General features: G+C 35.8%; 1 pseudogene; it reads right to left on the bottom strand.

The window, feature by feature from the left end:
- Nucleotides 1-942: 942 nt before the first annotated feature.
- On the bottom strand, nt 943-13,127 carry LOC128179021 (NFX1-type zinc finger-containing protein 1-like; annotated as a pseudogene).
- Between the last annotated feature and the right edge of the window lie 3,792 nt (nt 13,128-16,919).

Below are 16,919 nucleotides of genomic sequence, written 5' to 3'. Positions count from 1 at the left end.
TGCCATTTGATTATTGTACTGCACTTTGGACAGCGTTTAACAGAAAACGTTTCATCATCTTCTTCCATATGTTTGTCTAATATTTGGTAATCAAAAATGTGACCACACTCTTGCAACTCAACAACAAGGTTTGATTTGGCTTTAGATATCTGCCTAAACATACCATGGTCACATTTTTTGCATAACTTTGGGCATGGATCACTACAAAGTCCAACACATTGGTGCCCACATTTTAACTTCATGGTGCATCTTTCATTGCATTTGGGACGGTCACATACTTCGAAACACTGTTTCAAACATCTGTAATGCTGGCAAACCCAGTAACATTGCCTAGTGCATGTATCACATTCCCTGTTGCATGAGTGATTACAAACACTATGAGGACATGCAAAACTGCAAGATTCAGAGCAAGTTCCACAATTACCACAATTATTTTTTGTGCACTTATGACCACACACAAGAACTTTGCTACAAATCTTCTGACATTCTCTGTGATGATTGAAACTGCATTCTGAACAGGTACCACTGCATATGTGACCACACAAAAGTGACGATTCACACTTTGCCATGCATACTGGAAATTTGTTTCCTTTTTCCGAACAAGCAACATTCAATACATGTCCACATGTTAACTTTACAGGTACGGGGGTTTTGCATGCTGGTAGTCCTACTTTTTTTGTGAAACCAAGTTTTAACTGTTTATTAAGGTAACACGGTATATTTGCTTCATGTCCACAATCTGGTCGAACTATACTGACTTTTTCAAGACATTCTTCCTCTTCTGGATTTTGACAACAGCTTATGAACACTGTGTGTCCACACCAGGGAATTGTTTTCTTCATTTTCTCAAAACATTTAATGCTTGAGTCATCAGGGTTGACGTAGCAAGGAAGATCAAGAAAGTGTTTGCATTTTAATTCTTTGTTAACTTTCTCTTCACACAAAGTATAGGTTTCATTTATATCTATATGACAGGCTAGCGTTTTAGTATGACCACATCTTAAGATCTTATCCACAGGTTCTTCGCATGTTATCTTAGAAACATCTACGGAACAACCAACAGATAAAGTATGACCACATTCCTTTTGCTTTTTCATCCGAACTTTACAATTACAAGGATCGGGAGAATGACAGATTTTCTGGCAAACATGTTTTTCCTCGCACTGTTTACCACAAGTAGCACGACAACTTTTTGTAGATTTCTCGTGACAAGGCACCGACACATTGTCATGATGGCATGCAAATTCTGTCAATACGGGTATTTGGCATTTAATGTCATCGTCTCGCATATGACACTCTATTTCAACCTCATGCCCACATCCCAATGCTTTTGTAATTATTTCTTTACAACGGTTTTTAGTTTGAAATGTTTTGGCATCTTCGTGACAATATCTTGTGTACAAATGATCGCACTTATAGTCTGTCAGATTTTTTCCATAATATGACAAACTAGAATACATGTATCTATATGTATAAGGGGTTTTTGAGGTTATACTAATTGTTCGTTTCTCTGTGATTTTCACTTTGCACATAATTGATTTTACGTCTTTATGACATGGCATATCAAGTTCATGGCCACACTGCAATATTTTAACAACATTTTCCATGCATTTGTAGGAAGCGATATCTATATGGCAGGCCAACATCTTTTCGTGATTACATTTTAACATTCTATTAACAAGTGTTTCACATATCTGGCGAGTTGGACTTTTCCAGCAGTACATATCTGCTTCATGTTTACATGGAAGTGTTTTCCTCATTAATACCTCACATTTGTAAGACTTTACGTTGACATGGCAAGGAAGGTCTTTACTATGCCCACAATCTAAAGTTCTGTTCACCAGTTCATTACATGTGAAATCAAGAGGAATGTCACAGCAAAGCATTTTACCTTTATGACCACATGGTAATTCTTTGGTAACTTGTTCCTTGCAGGATATTGTTTCAGGAGCAGTGCAGCATGAAAGGATTTTCTTATGCTGACAAGGAAGGATTTTTTCTACTTTAATATCGCACATACAATCTGTAGGAGAATGACATCTTTTTTGACACGAATGATTGAGTTCACACTGTTTCAAACATAATTTTTCGCATTCTATGTTTTTATGTTTAGGATCTCTTGGGTGACAAAATAGTGGACACGCATGTCCGCAACTTCTTCTTATGTCACACGGAAGAGAACATCCTCCCTCTGGACACTGGTCAAAGTCCAAGTAGTGCACAGCATGTAAACGTGAAAAATGAATTGGACAAAAGAGTGGGAGTCCTTCTCCCAATGCTCCCATTGTTTCCATAGATTTGATAGCCTTTGTCCATAGCTTGCATTTTCGAGAAAACTTTCGTATATTGTCAAAATTCCCAATAACATACAGTGCCATCTTTGCTCTTGAAAGAGCAACACACACTCGATTTTCTTTATTCAGAAAACCGATTTTGCCTTCTTTGTTACTTCGAACGAGAGAGAGCAGAACTATATCATTTTCTTCTCCTTGATAATTGTCAAGAATTGAAATCTTAATTCCATCAAAATCTCTTCGGGGCATTTTATCTCGCAAAAGAAACATTTGTCCCGAATATGGTGTAAGTATAGTTATTTGCGTCGCAGCGTACCCTTGCTTTAAAAGATATCGTGTTAGGCGCTGAACGAAATTAGCTTCATGGTTGTTCCAATAACTTTGAGATTCTTCTTTAGTTGATTCCTCTTTGTTGTGCGATATAAAAAATACATTTTTTTCTATCCCTTTAACAAGTTCATATTCTAAAACGTTTTCGTTATCGATGAGTCTTTCATATACAGGTCGTACTAGTTGTGATATTTCAGGACGCATCCGATGTTGTCTTTCTAAGCATACATATGGTAATCCTAAATTTACCATTCTCTCGAACATTGATAAAGCTAAGTTATATTTTTCTGCAAGCTCGAACACAGCAGGCTTTGGTTCCAATTGCTTGTGGTCACCGATCAAAATTAGATGCTCACAATTTTGATTAAGCGTAGCAACAATATGTGCCTCCAAAACTTCAGCAGCTTCCTCAACAATGATAATTCGAGGCCCGACTTCTTTCAAGACATCTTGATATCTAGCAGCCCCTGATGTGGTCATAGCAATAATCTCTGAATGCAACAATATGTGTCGATCGACTGTTTGCTTTTCTCTTAGATATGTTTTACGCAATTCGACAAAGGTTTGTTCTTCTTCGCAAAGTAGGATTTTTTCTTCCTCACGGAACAGTTGGACAAAATATCGGTACATTCGCCATCTTTGAGTTATTGACAGTTTCCAAGGTCTTGTAATTGCCTTTTCAAATTCATATGGTTTCATTATATCTTTACTCATAAGCTGAATTTTTGCTTTATTTGCGTGCTGTTTCAGCAACTTTTCAAACGTTTCATCAAGGTCATTTTCTTTTAAAATGGAATCTACGATCGAATCAATATTATATCCAATCTCCGGAAAATTCAAATTATTTTCAAAGTCATCGTCTTCAACATGCCTTTCGTCATTGATAAGCGCAGCTTCTGTTTCTATTATGATATTTTCTATCTCTTCTTGTACGGCTTTGTCATTCTCGTCTGTTGTTTTTGCAACTTCATACTGTTCATAATCTTTAAACGCTTTTTGTCGTAATGAATCTGCATCTACCTTCAACCATTTCAAAATATTAAAGTTATTGTCATTCTCCTTTGACAATCTGCCAACATCTTCAACCCACTGAGCCAATATGTTGATATCATAAATATTTTTAATAGACTGGGTTAATCTCCATTTGCTTCCTAAAATTTTTTCGTGAGATTCTTTAAGAAGTTCCAGATATAAATGGTGATCGCTTTGCACATTTGCATATCTTCTCTTCTGTTTTAATGAAAAGTCTTCAATTCTGGAATTTGAGCACCTTGATCCAACGCGTACAAGTTTTTGTCGCCATTCACGTTCATTATTTGGATCTAAAAAATTTAAAATGCCATTCATAAACTGATCTAAGGCGTGGTTTGTATAGCAGACTATCAACATTGCTGAGGATACCTCATCTCTATCGTTTCTTTCAGAATTCTGGTCATTAATTTTTGCTTCATTCATCCAATGCCGTTTGTTATGCAACAAAACTTTGGCAATTTCTAAGCCTATGTGCGTCTTTCCTGTACCAGGAGGACCCTGTATTATCACAAATTCATTGGTTAACGCAAATTTCATCGCCTTTAACTGTGATTCGTCGACATGTAATTCATCTGCTGAGGGCCAGTCGTCTGATAGGAGACTGTAAAGTTGTACTTTGCCTGCTTTATGATTTTTGAAAATGACGTCTTTATCGATTATTGGAAGAAAATCAAATTGAAGATCTTCGTTTCCTTCAACATATTGTGGAGGTTTGATTTTTTTACAGCCCTCAACAATATATCTTTTAAACGGCATCTGTTCTACTGTAATTGTTTGCAAAGAACACAAGACATGCCTGTATGACTCAAAGTAAGCCGTACTTTCAACCATTGTCATTGGTAAATCTGTCTGAATCCCACAAAGACCAGTTTCTTTTCTTATGCTTACGTTGAATGTGCAATTTGCTTTAATTTGGTCGTAGTCTACATTTTCTACCACAGCAAAATAAAGTGTGTCAAAATCATCCGGCGACAAACAAAGTAGAGAACCATAAAGTAATCTCTTACTTCTTTCCCATCTAATGTGCTCAACTTGTGTGCGATCCAATTGGAGTTCATATATTGGACCTTCTATGGATGATTCTTTCAGTTTAGAAACAACAAGTACGTTTCTGTAAAGTTTTGCATCCTTTAATTTTCTTACTTCTCTGTCTGCAAGTACAGCCTTGGTTTCAATGTACTCAAATATACCATTTCGCAGCTGTGCTATGCAATCCTCTCTTAAAAGTCTGAACTGTACGTCCAAATAATGGTTTAAATCATCGTAAGAACCCGTTGTTAAATTTTTTCTCAAAAACGGTTCATGGAAAATGTCATCTCTTGTCGGAAGAATTGGAATCTCGCGAAAATCGTTTGGCGGCTTTCGTTTATCCCGTTTTTCTTTTCTTTTTTCAATCTCAGGTCTGATCAATTTCTCTGAGATGTTTTTTTGAAGATCTGTAACGTTTGTTTGAATAGACAGTAGAGTATCGTTTATATTTTCATCGCTGCTTGCCGAAATAAGTCTTGCTATGAATGAAACTAAGCAGGTACACAGGCCAAGAGAACCTAACGCAGAAGTGGGAATCTTCATCCACAACTGGTGTAGAAATTTTAGTGCATTGTTTATAGTCACGATCCATTTTTCCAATTCTAATGTTGATTCTGCCTCTGTACTATAAAGTAACTCAATTAGTTGTGAGAAATACTTATCGCTTGCGACTTCGGAAAGAACTTTGTTTGTTTTAATCTGAAGTTGCGGATATTCGTAAGTTACAATTTTTGAATAAATCCGCAAAAATATGATAGGTTTCCTAGGTTCCTCAAAGTCAAGACTAGTCTCACGAAAGCGGATATTTGACCATAATGGATTTTCAAAGATTTGTGGAACATCCAGTCTTTCAAAGATTTCAAGATCAGCTATCGAGTAACTTCCAGTTTCTTTGTAGGAGGACATTTCATCAGACTACTAAAAGAAAATCGACTCTTGTATTAGAGGATGAAATTCCATAATAGAAAATCCAAGTACATATTTGTACATTGAAGAATAGCAAATGTATGAACAGTAGGGGGAAAAGGTGTTGACAAAAACATGGCGCCTGTAGAAAATGTTACGCATGACCTATCGTAAATCTTAACCGACATCGTCATAGGGGATCCCTTTGCAAGACTAAGCAATGCGAATTCATTGGTTATATTTTCGTCTGCTTCATTATTTTGTTTACAATTTACTGTAAACAAGTATTGGAGGAGAAAGGGAGATTTATTGATAATTTTGAAAGAAGTCGTCGTGCAGCTTTACCGAAATACCGGTTAAATTCAATAAAAACACTTGCAGTATCTAAGATAAAATTGTCTGTAAAACGTAAATTCAAGAAACACTGATTGTACGAAGAAAGTAACAGTTAAAAGTGTAAACAGAAATAAAAAGCTTTGTCGTGGTTTCGGAAAAAAAGGATACTGGACTGTTAAATATCAGTGGAGAAAAGTAATTTTTAGTGATGAATGCCAAATACGTGTTGGAAAAAATATACGCGTTTAACGTGTGGAGAAAAAACAGGAAAGGATGAAGTCCGAACTTTGTTACAAAAAAAATTCAACGAGTGGTATGGGGATCTTTGGTTTGATGTAGTCAGAGCTTTGTGGAGCGTAAATGACAATATAAGTGCTAAAAAAAACCTTCTGGTTTGTAATTGTATGCCATTGCAAAACTCTGCACAACCCGCTGTTGCGCTAGCATAACTCTGTACAACACAATATCAAATTCTCATACTTCTCGCCTTCACGCTAACGCAACTTCTCATAAATCGTCGTCGCGCTGTCATACAACACGCCGTCATGCTAACAACACTATGTACAACACGCCGTTGAACTAATTTAACTTTGCACAACACACTGTCACGATAACGCAATTTCACATACTGTATGCAGGGAAATATTTGCCTCGGATTACATTTCTTCCCTTTCGCCCTTTGATGTCAGCGGCTGAATTTAAGACTGGACGAATTCCGATTTCTTAAGGGCCATGATAAGAATGTAAACATTTCTTGAACTGCTTGATTTTGCCTGAAACTGGCCAAAAATGTTGCCAAACGATATAAAAGCTATAAATATGAAGTCCTACATGTCATTTTGTTTGAAAAGTATGCATACAATAACAGGACAATGCCTTTTTAATAACACAGAACAGCTGTCGAATTGAGCAGCTAAAGACTTATTTTGAAGATTTTAAAAAAAATCTGAAAAAATATGAAGGGGGTTCATTGGTGTCCTCTCTACAGCCATTTGTTGAGAAAAATTTTTAAGCTTGCTTATTTAAGTTGTAACTTTGTCTCAAAGTAAGGTACCCTATTCTTAAAATGGGCCCCCAAACCACAAGATATATTTATCTATGTCTATGGAGGTACATTGCAGATATATTTTCATTGAAAGATGATGTGTACTTTTTAAAGACTTTTTTTTTTTTACTTTTTTTAGTTTAAGACAGTCACTTTTTTGGACCCCTATCCCATTTCTAAAAAGAATTTACTTCAATTTATACTTATAAAACTAAAAAAAAATCCACATAAAACAAACATGAGACAGGTATAGAGATGTATATCATATTCAAAACGGGTTGTTTTGAATTGACCTTTAATTTTTTCGTTGAAATGAGAAAATTCGAACTTTTTCTCAACAAATGGTTGTAGAGAGGACACCAATAAACCCCCTTCATATTTTTACTTATTATTAAATCTTCAATATAAGTCTGTAGCTCTGCAGTTTGACAGCTGTTCTGAGTAATTAAAAAGGCATTGTCCAGTGTTATATGCATGACTTTCAAACAAAATGACATGTAGGACTTCACATTTATTGCTTTTATATCTTTTGACAATATTTTGACCAGTTTCGGGCAGAAACAAGCAAGTTCAAGAAATGTTTACATTCTTATCATCAAATATACAAAATGGCCGCATATCCCCTTTAATTATCTCTTTTTAAACATAACGGTGTCTGTGCAAATTCAAGACGGGATGAAACCGTTTGCAACCGAAGAAGAGCGAAAATAACATGAGGCAAAAATAACCCTGTATACAGTAGCAAAGTTGTGTAAAGTTGAATTAGCGCGACGGCTTGTCGTTGCATTTACGCAACTTCACACAACTCGCTGTCGCGCTAACACAACATGCCGTCGCGCTAACATTAGAACCATTTTAACAAGAGCTTGGACTTTAGGTAGTCGTGACAAACGCAATGTGACGTAGGCCTGTCTATTTCATTGCTAGCCATTTAGCCAAGGCTCTCTGAAATCAACAAGATTTATCTGGCTTTCGAGCGAAGTCTACGCAAGCGGTGTATATTTCGCTTGAAACCAGCGTCATTTTAACTTGTTTTGACACAAGAAATATAGTTACATCCTACCGAAAGTCCAAGGCCATGTTAAAATGGTTCTATTTTGCACAACACGCTATCGTAGAAAACCTAAATGTTAGGTAGCTTGTATTATTATATTACACTATTGGGATACTTAATCACAGAAATTAGTGTCTAGTGCTGTTTTAAATAATTATACAAACATGTCTCTTGGCAATATATAATTGAGAAGTTTATCGAGGCAGCCAAGCACTCGGCATGAATGAAATAAACTTGGTGAGAGTTAGTTTATTTGCTAGTAACGTAACTTTAAATACTCAGTATGTCACACGCCAAGCTAGCACAACTTAACCAACTCGATATCGCGCTGTAACACAACAGCGCAACTAGCTATAGGTCTGTAGCTCCCGGTCTAAAAAAAATTCGGAAAGACGACATGGGAGCTGTTGTTCCGTGTTAAAAAGTTGCAATTTACGACGCATAAAAAATTGCGATTGTTTAAGATTGATTAACTTTACTTCCGAATTTATTATGTACAATTATTTGATTTCCAAATATACCTTAGCCATTTTGCTTTAGATATTGTCACTTTACTTGCCTCTTTTTTAAAAACATCACCAGCCCGGTAAAGGAAAGTGAAGTTTGTTTACATGTACAAATAGCAGCTCTCGACAGAATTTATTGGTACTATTTTTTTTTACAGAACTAAAGGTTTATCTGACCAAACCTAGCGCAACTTTTTGTGCACCGTAAATAGTAAAACTTTTCAAAACGTATGAAACTGTAGCTCCCAGGCCGTAATCCGAATTTTTCAGAACAAGAACTACAGACATGCAGCTACAGAGCAATGCGCTACCATATCGAAATAGTGACAGTGCGAAAACTTGTTTTTGTTTTTGATAGCGAGGTGGCAAGTTGTATAAAGTTGCGTTAGCGCGACGGCTTGGTGTGCAAAGTTGTGTTAACGCGGCAGCGAGATGTGTAACAGAATTCATTCTGAACGCACTATTTGACTTATTCAATTATTCTATCCAGACACCACATATCTACTAGTCTATTCTCTGTCAGATTTTGCGAGTTATTAGCTTGGATGAAAATTTAACGACTAAATATTAAAGAAGTATTTTCGTATTTTATTCAGTTAGAGACAACCAAAGCTGCTACCGTTTTTATTTTCAAATCTTCTTCCTTACGTCCGTTGAGTGACGCATTTTTTTTTGTCAATACATTTGTCCCCAAACTGTATCTTTTATAGCAATTCAGATATACGAGTAATAACTCTGGGGTAAACAATTATTGTTAAACTGGAGTAAAACTTGTAATTTACAATTCCAGTTAAAAAAAAATCGTTTGTTTCCTATCAAATGATATTAAACTAGATATTGTGATTCAAAGAATTTATGGTTAATTCTTCGTTTTTTCTATTCGGTCTTCCTTATGCGTGTACTCCGTGCAGGGATCTAAGGGGGTAGGGGGTCGGGTATAAAAATAACAAAAATATAAATATGCATCGGACCCCCCTCCCTTCTTTAACCGGCAAACTCAAAAACCGTCGGACACCTATGGTGTTCCGATGGGGCCACTTCGACCATCGCACTTTCGCCTTTAGGTCGAAGTGCGAAAGTGCGAAGTTTCGAAGGCGAAGTGCGAAGGTGCGACGGCGAAGGAGCGAAAGTGCGAAGATGCGACGGCGAAGCCCGAAGCTGCGATGGCGAAAGTGCGAAGGTGCGACGGCGAAGGACCGATACTACTATCGCACTTTCGCCTTCGCAACTTCGCACTCTCGCCTTCGCATCTTCGCGCTTTCGCCTTCTTGTTATTGTGGAGCTCTCTATCGTTTAAAGACAATTTTAGCTGTATAAAAAGACATCTTAAGCAGACGATGGACTTTTTAGAATTTTTTCAACAGCCTGCGCAGATCCATAACTTTTTGTAGTTGGGGGGGGGGGGGGGGGTCGATGGATAATTATATTTGTCGGGGAGGGGGGGGGGGTTCCGAGACATATTTTGATTTGAGATTTTAATTTATATACTATAATTGATAAAATTAAATTTTCCGGGGGGATGGGATCCGGACTCTCTCTCCCCCTTTACTGCATGTGGAAAGTTATTAATATGGAATTTTCCGGGGGGGGCCCTCTCCCCCTCTAGATCCATACATGAGCAAGGAGTGTCGCATCATGAAATTCGAATGTTACTGTGTTTGATCCACGGTAAACAGACAGCTGGTAAGTGACAGGAGTCTGGAAGTGCATATGTATACATTATGGCGGACATTACATTTTATGTGGAGTATATAATGATTAGGCATAGCCAGTACTGGTAAACATATATGTCACATATACACATTAAAATATTTATTAACATTCATAGTAAGCACAATGGCCTAGCGCATGCGTACCAATAATATCTTGGATTAATCGGAAAACCTTGGCGAGTATGGTGTCTACAACAAATTCGATGTAACCGACCGAGACTTTCTGAATACTATCAAAAAAGGCGAAGGCGAAAGTGCAAAGTTGCGAAGGCGAGTGTGCGAAGTTGAAGGAGCGATAGTAGTATTGCTCCTTCGCCTTCGCATCTTGGCACTTTCGCAATCGCATCTTCGCCGTCGCATCTTCGCTCTTTCGCTCCTTCGCCGTCGCACTCTCGCACTTTCGCCTCCGCAACTTCGCACTCTCGCATCTTCGAACCAAAGACGAAAGTGCGAAGGTCGAAGTGGCCCAAACGGAACACCATAGACACCCATCCCCCCCCCCCCCCCCGGGAAAAATTTTCTGGATCTGCGCATTCAATCTTAAGATGAACACGATATTTGTCCAATTTTGATATGTTTTATGATTAGGAGATACTATTATATAAGTTGTTTAATGATTGACACGTGTCTTTGTAAATACTTCGTTGGAATGACAAATTTAAAGCTGCTTGGTCCGATTTTTTTGTAATTACAGTATCAAAATTTTTTTCATACAAATCATTTATCTTAGAAAGTTATGGACTTTCTCCTATTTACACCAGCAGAATCAGTCTCCTCTTAAAGTTAGAAATATTCAAAGTAAATAAAAATAATTTCTCTTTGGGCAAACGAAAAAACAAACCAAAATGCATCACGGGAATGTTTAGAAAAGGAAACCCCTTGGTTTCGTCCCCCGAATAATTGGGGTTATTCAACCCTCATGCTATGCATCGATTGTAAAGAAAGCAGACTTTGGAAATATTAGCGAACAAAACGTACACATGTTTATTTGTAATTTGTCTGATCATTTCGACCTGATGTCAAATTCTTAATACAAGCATACCCGTCTCGTCGTCAAGGGTGAAATTTAACATGAGGCGAAATAACGCGGTACGTTTTAATGTCGCTTGTTTTGTTAGCAAATTTTGTACATATTTTTCTTCACTGAAATTTGGCATAATTGACGGGTAAAACTACTGCATTGTCTATTATTATACATATACTAAGCATAGCCATCGTTTAAAAGCGTGCATAAAATTTGATATAAAATCGGACCAAGCAGCTTTAAGGAATCCACTTCCATATTATGAATTTTTCAACTTTTTATTTTCGCCCCATTTAGAATGAAATGTAATAAGACAGCGACAATAAAACTTTATTAAGTGGTCTATTTCTATATGATAATGGTTCTTGTGGGTAAACTTTAAATTCAGCTTGGTGATAGGAGATTGCACATTAATAATCTCAGATAAGGGACTGTTCTTGTCTATCGATAAAGATATATTTATATGGTTCTCAAGAAACAAAGAATGACATGTGCACAGTGATAAACCTGTTTAAACTTTTATATAGAATGTTATGTGTTTATTGAATTGTTAATTTGAGTTGGCAACAGCAAATGGTTTGATGAAAAGAATCTTAATAAAATAATCAAATAAACGAAATTGTACTGACGTTGCATGAAAGCATTTCCTTTCTCGCAGTCGTTTTTTAGAGGATTGACTTGTCAACTAAAGGTAGTATAAAAATCTATTGAGTTTTTAAACGTAAGATTTAGGTTTCAATGATTAACAGTTGACATTTCGCTTATATGTAGACGTTTTGAACTACCTTACTCGTGTATTTTAAAATAAGAGTTGTTGTTGTACTGAACAAAAAAGTTCAGAGATCTCAGTCTGTAATGTGATTTCCACAACGTTCACGAATTTTCTACGAATTATGCCAACATTTACTTGTTGAATATATCAATAGTGATATAAGAAATCAATAACAAAGAGCTGTCCTTTCTGCGAGTCTAACGGATTTTCAAATGTGCTTTAAATTCTCACAAAATTTCGATATGTAACCCTAGCCTTTTTTTAATGAGGCCAAATCTAATTTGACTGGGCAATTTTCGTTTAACATTAGGGAAATTGCTATATAACGAATAGAGACATATTGTAAACAATGCATGAATCCAAAGAACGCAATATGACTCGCTCGTAAATTAGATGTGACTGTGTGCAATTTATTAAATGTATATAGACATCAACATTAAAAGAAACATATACCAGATATCTAACAGTTTTATCTCCTTACAAAATATGTAGTTCGTGTGTGTGTGGTTGTGTGTGTATACCCTGTTTTAAGGGTCAGAATAAGTCATAAGTAAATCAAGTTTTTCAGAGAGAAATGTTACCTTGATATAATCCATAGACCAAACCAAAATCGAAAGAAAAAAAAACTTCCAGGGACGGAATGTATTATATCAGTATGAGGGAAATGCGAACTTGGCTCATTTCCAACCTATAATCTTAAAGTAAAATCTTATAGCATTTGGGGGGGCTTATCTAAAAATTTGGATAGTATATATTTAATTCTTTTCTTTATTTTAATAACTGACAAAGAAGTTATTAAGGATATTTAAACATAATATCTAGAGTAGAATCAATTATTACACCAGCCTCGTTAAGATAACTCAATGACGATATCTACCAACATTAATATATAGCTCATATCAATGAAAAATAATACAAAGTATTACTAAGGTTACATCATTACTTACATGGTGTACTTATAAAAGCAATAATCAAATCTGGTTTGTCCACCATTATTCAGTAACATAGCCACCCATTTCGGATTAACCTGTGATTTTAGTAGTTCTAGTTTCGTTTCATTTTCTGCTTAAGCCAGCTCATTTTTCAAAACACATTGACTGACTCATAAAACGCAGTTATGCAACATTGTATCATACGGCGCACGCCGAGTTGCGCTTGTCATATGACCGTTGTAAAGCAGAATAATGACCCCCGTAGAACAATGAGAGGGGGGTCATTTTTTTGCCGTATAATATTGACCCCCGAACATTATTCTACGTAGAAAAATGACCCTTTTGCCTGAAGAATTAAAAAGTTAAACGAGACTTACCTGGAAGGTGAAGTTTGTAATTTCTTCGACCCTATTGGGTGCCGAGGGATCAAATGAGATGATAAGGATACCGCGTGGTTCATATTTCAGAGCACAAAAATTTGGATTAATAAATATAGTGTTGAGAAAAAATGAAAAAGGGTGGGATCTTCGGGTTGGGCATTTGATCCGGAATGCTCCCAGCCGCATTTTCCTCAGCGGGTGGTACTTGCTGGGATTGTAGGGCATCGTCAGTAGGCCGGGGGTATTCGGAAGGAGATAACTGTCCTCGCATTTCATCTGAAGAAGGCAGGGAAACCAATGCTGTGTTGGCCAGATTGGGGCAATAAAAATTGCCTCTGCCCTGTCGGTGGTAATCTTTTGAAGTACTGTTCCTATCACACTGAAAGGGCAAAATATATAACATATTAGGTCACTCCAATCAACACTAAAAGCGTCAATAGATTTGGCATTTTTATCCGGGGTGTAAGAAGCGTATGGCTGAAATTGAAAGTTGTGCTTTGACGCAAACAAATTAATATCACATTTCCCGAATGGACATTCTATTTTTGCAAAAATGTTTCTGTCTAACATCCATTCAAGGTCGTCATTCTTATGGCGAGATAAGAAATCCGCCTCTATATTTTCAACACCCGCAATATGATTTGCAGATAACCAAAGATTTCTGTCCATGCAGAATTTCCAGATAGAAACCGTCAGGTCGTTGAGCGATGCAATCTTTCTCCCCATTTTTGAGATATAAGTTACAGCAACCGAGTTGTCCATATAAAGTCTAACATGTGCATTCCGTATATCGCCACAAAACATCGTCAAAGCGATAAATCCTACTTTTAATTCTAAGTAATTGATATGGTTTTCTTTATCTTCATCTAACCATTCTCCTTGATAACAATCTCCGTTGTTTTCATTAAAAACGCCCCATCCCGTCATTGAACTATCTGTTTTGATCACTAACAACGGTTTACTAACATTAATGGATCGTGGGAATCGTTACACGTTATCTATCCACCATGCAGTCGTTTCTTTGTTTTTGTCAGAAATCACAATTTTCGCTTCAAAATCACCCGCGTTTGCTTTCAAGTGTTGTCTTTTTCAATTTCTAAAGATTTGTAGAACAAAGGCGCATAACGGACACCTGGTTCACTTGACACTAACTTGCCAATTAACTGTGCAAATTGTCTTATCGCTATTTTATGCAGATTAAGAACTTCTTGACATTTTTCCCATATAGAATCAGCACGATCCTGAGTTGATGAAACGGACTTTAGTTCAGAATTTATCACAAATCCAGGGAATTGTTATCATTTCTTTAATTTTTTCCGAATCTACAACAGCTCGAACTCCGTCATTTGTGACTTTGGCGAGTTATTCATGAATTGCTTCGCCACATTTATCTTCAGTACCAAAACATTCGGCCAGTTCATCAAGCAAATTGTCACAATCAGTGTCAATGTCTTCATTAACTTCATTTAAAACGTCATCGAAATCGTCTTTTTCTTCATCAGAAATGTCACTGAAGACAGCGTTTGACTTCGATGTGCCTGGATTTTCGTCCAATTCACGCAACTTGCGCTTAGTTCCGCGATTTTCTTGCAGAATGCTCACAGTTGATGTTAACGACAAAATGTTCCTTTGCATTTCCTTCATCATTTCCATGATGAGAACATTGTCCTTTCCCCCTTCATCGTTTTTCTCCGTGAGGGAGTTGTCAACATTTTGACTTTCAGAGTTTACACTCATTTTTACTGTGTATACAGTTTCTCACAGACAGAGATAAGAACGCATTGTTTATGTAAACAAAGCTCGAGTCTTATATTTGTTTACAAATTATGTTAAGTAAGGATGGTACCATTTCTTTTACAAAATGACTTGTGGCAAACAAGATAGATTGATATAATGTGTTCATAAATAATATGTCAACAAAAGAAAGCACCGGTTAATTCAAACTTATACCAATACAACACACATGTAAACAATAAAAAAACTTGTTTACAAAACAAAGAATTTCAAACTCAGTATCTTGCTTGTAACTCGATATTTTACTTTCAAATTTTGAGGAAGCATTAACAATATCCATATCAACCATTCTAGACATTCAAAACAGAAATATAAAATTTGTGAATTTTGAGGTTAATTCGTGTCCAAGTCTTTCTAAATAATAAATTCTATTAATTTGCGATGACAGAATATACTTTATATTGGTCATGAATGATACTTCTATACTATATAGAACAAAACTTATGAAAAGTCTACTCCAATGTAAGGATTAATTACTCGAATGATCTATGTATTATATCTTAAGCTCTAAAATTCCTTTTCTGTTTTACTTAAAAACACATGAAAAATTCACATAAAATAATTCAAAACCGACATTGGTCTCTGTTTTAAGAGGGTCTGACGGTCACGGCTATTTTTAGACTGTATAAAACTCCTCTGAAGAAAAGCTTTGTATAAAGATATTAGGAACGTATCATTTTAAAAACTTTTTTAAAATTTTTTTTAGTAATGTTAATGTGTGGACATAAATATCTTATGTTAAAGTTTAAGGCAGATATGATGTTTAATTTGTTATCCACACAGCCTCCCTAAGAACTCTGTGTTAAATAACACACTATTCGTCAGTCTGTTTCTACACAGTGATCACAGATTCACTGTACTTTTGTTTTAGATTAAATGTTCTTTTTACTTTATCAAAATTTTTAGATGTAATATGTTTTAAATATTTAATCAATCTAAATATTCAGGTACTCCGTTCACGGTTGCTTTGAAAAAATATAATATTAATCACGATCAGCAAATACAACAATACAGCAAATGTCCAGAATAATGATGTATATCTAATACGTAGAAGAAAACAAAATTAACGTTAAAGAGAACTTTTCCACAGAAATGTAACTAAGAAGTTCTCAGAATCTTACGCTCGCTGCCTCCTTACTCTATTTCACGAAAATAAAGGTCATTCTTCGATTGACAGTTTTTTTTTTCATTTATGGGGTAACCCATAATCTATCTATCTAATATTTATGGCGGGTGTCATTTTTCTACGGGGGTCAGTTTTCTTCATTTTTAACGTAAAGAAAAATTACCCCTAGGTCTTTTTTCTTTAAATTAATCCAGTTATTCTACAGCTGAAGGAATCATTATCTTACGTCGAAAAATGACTTTTAAACTTCATAATCAACTTGATTTGTACTACTGGAAAAAAATTCTTAAATCATACCATTCGTCAATGAAAAATAATTTTTTGACAAAGTTGCTGGCACTGTATTTTAAGTCGTGCAAGCGATCTAAATAGTTTGTTAATATGGCTGTTTCATGTATGTTTCATATCCCTAACTAAGAGCATATCTAATGAATAATAACGACGATAAAAAGTATTTCATATAAATAGACACCAGTGTGAATATATAAATATAAGCTAACTTTTCAATTTTACTGCATCGCTTGGTGTGTTGTAAGCCGACGACATCCAAAAATAAGCATTTAATGCTTAAATAATCATACATATATAACACCTACGTTTTAATAAACATGATTATGATTATATTTATATGATGTGTGATAATCATG

Source organism: Crassostrea angulata, chromosome 3 (assembly GCF_025612915.1).
Source record: "Crassostrea angulata isolate pt1a10 chromosome 3, ASM2561291v2, whole genome shotgun sequence".
NCBI lineage: Eukaryota > Metazoa > Mollusca > Bivalvia > Ostreida > Ostreidae > Magallana > Magallana angulata.
Note: the sequence above shows the minus strand (reverse complement) of the source record. Positions and strands in the feature narration are given on the sequence as shown.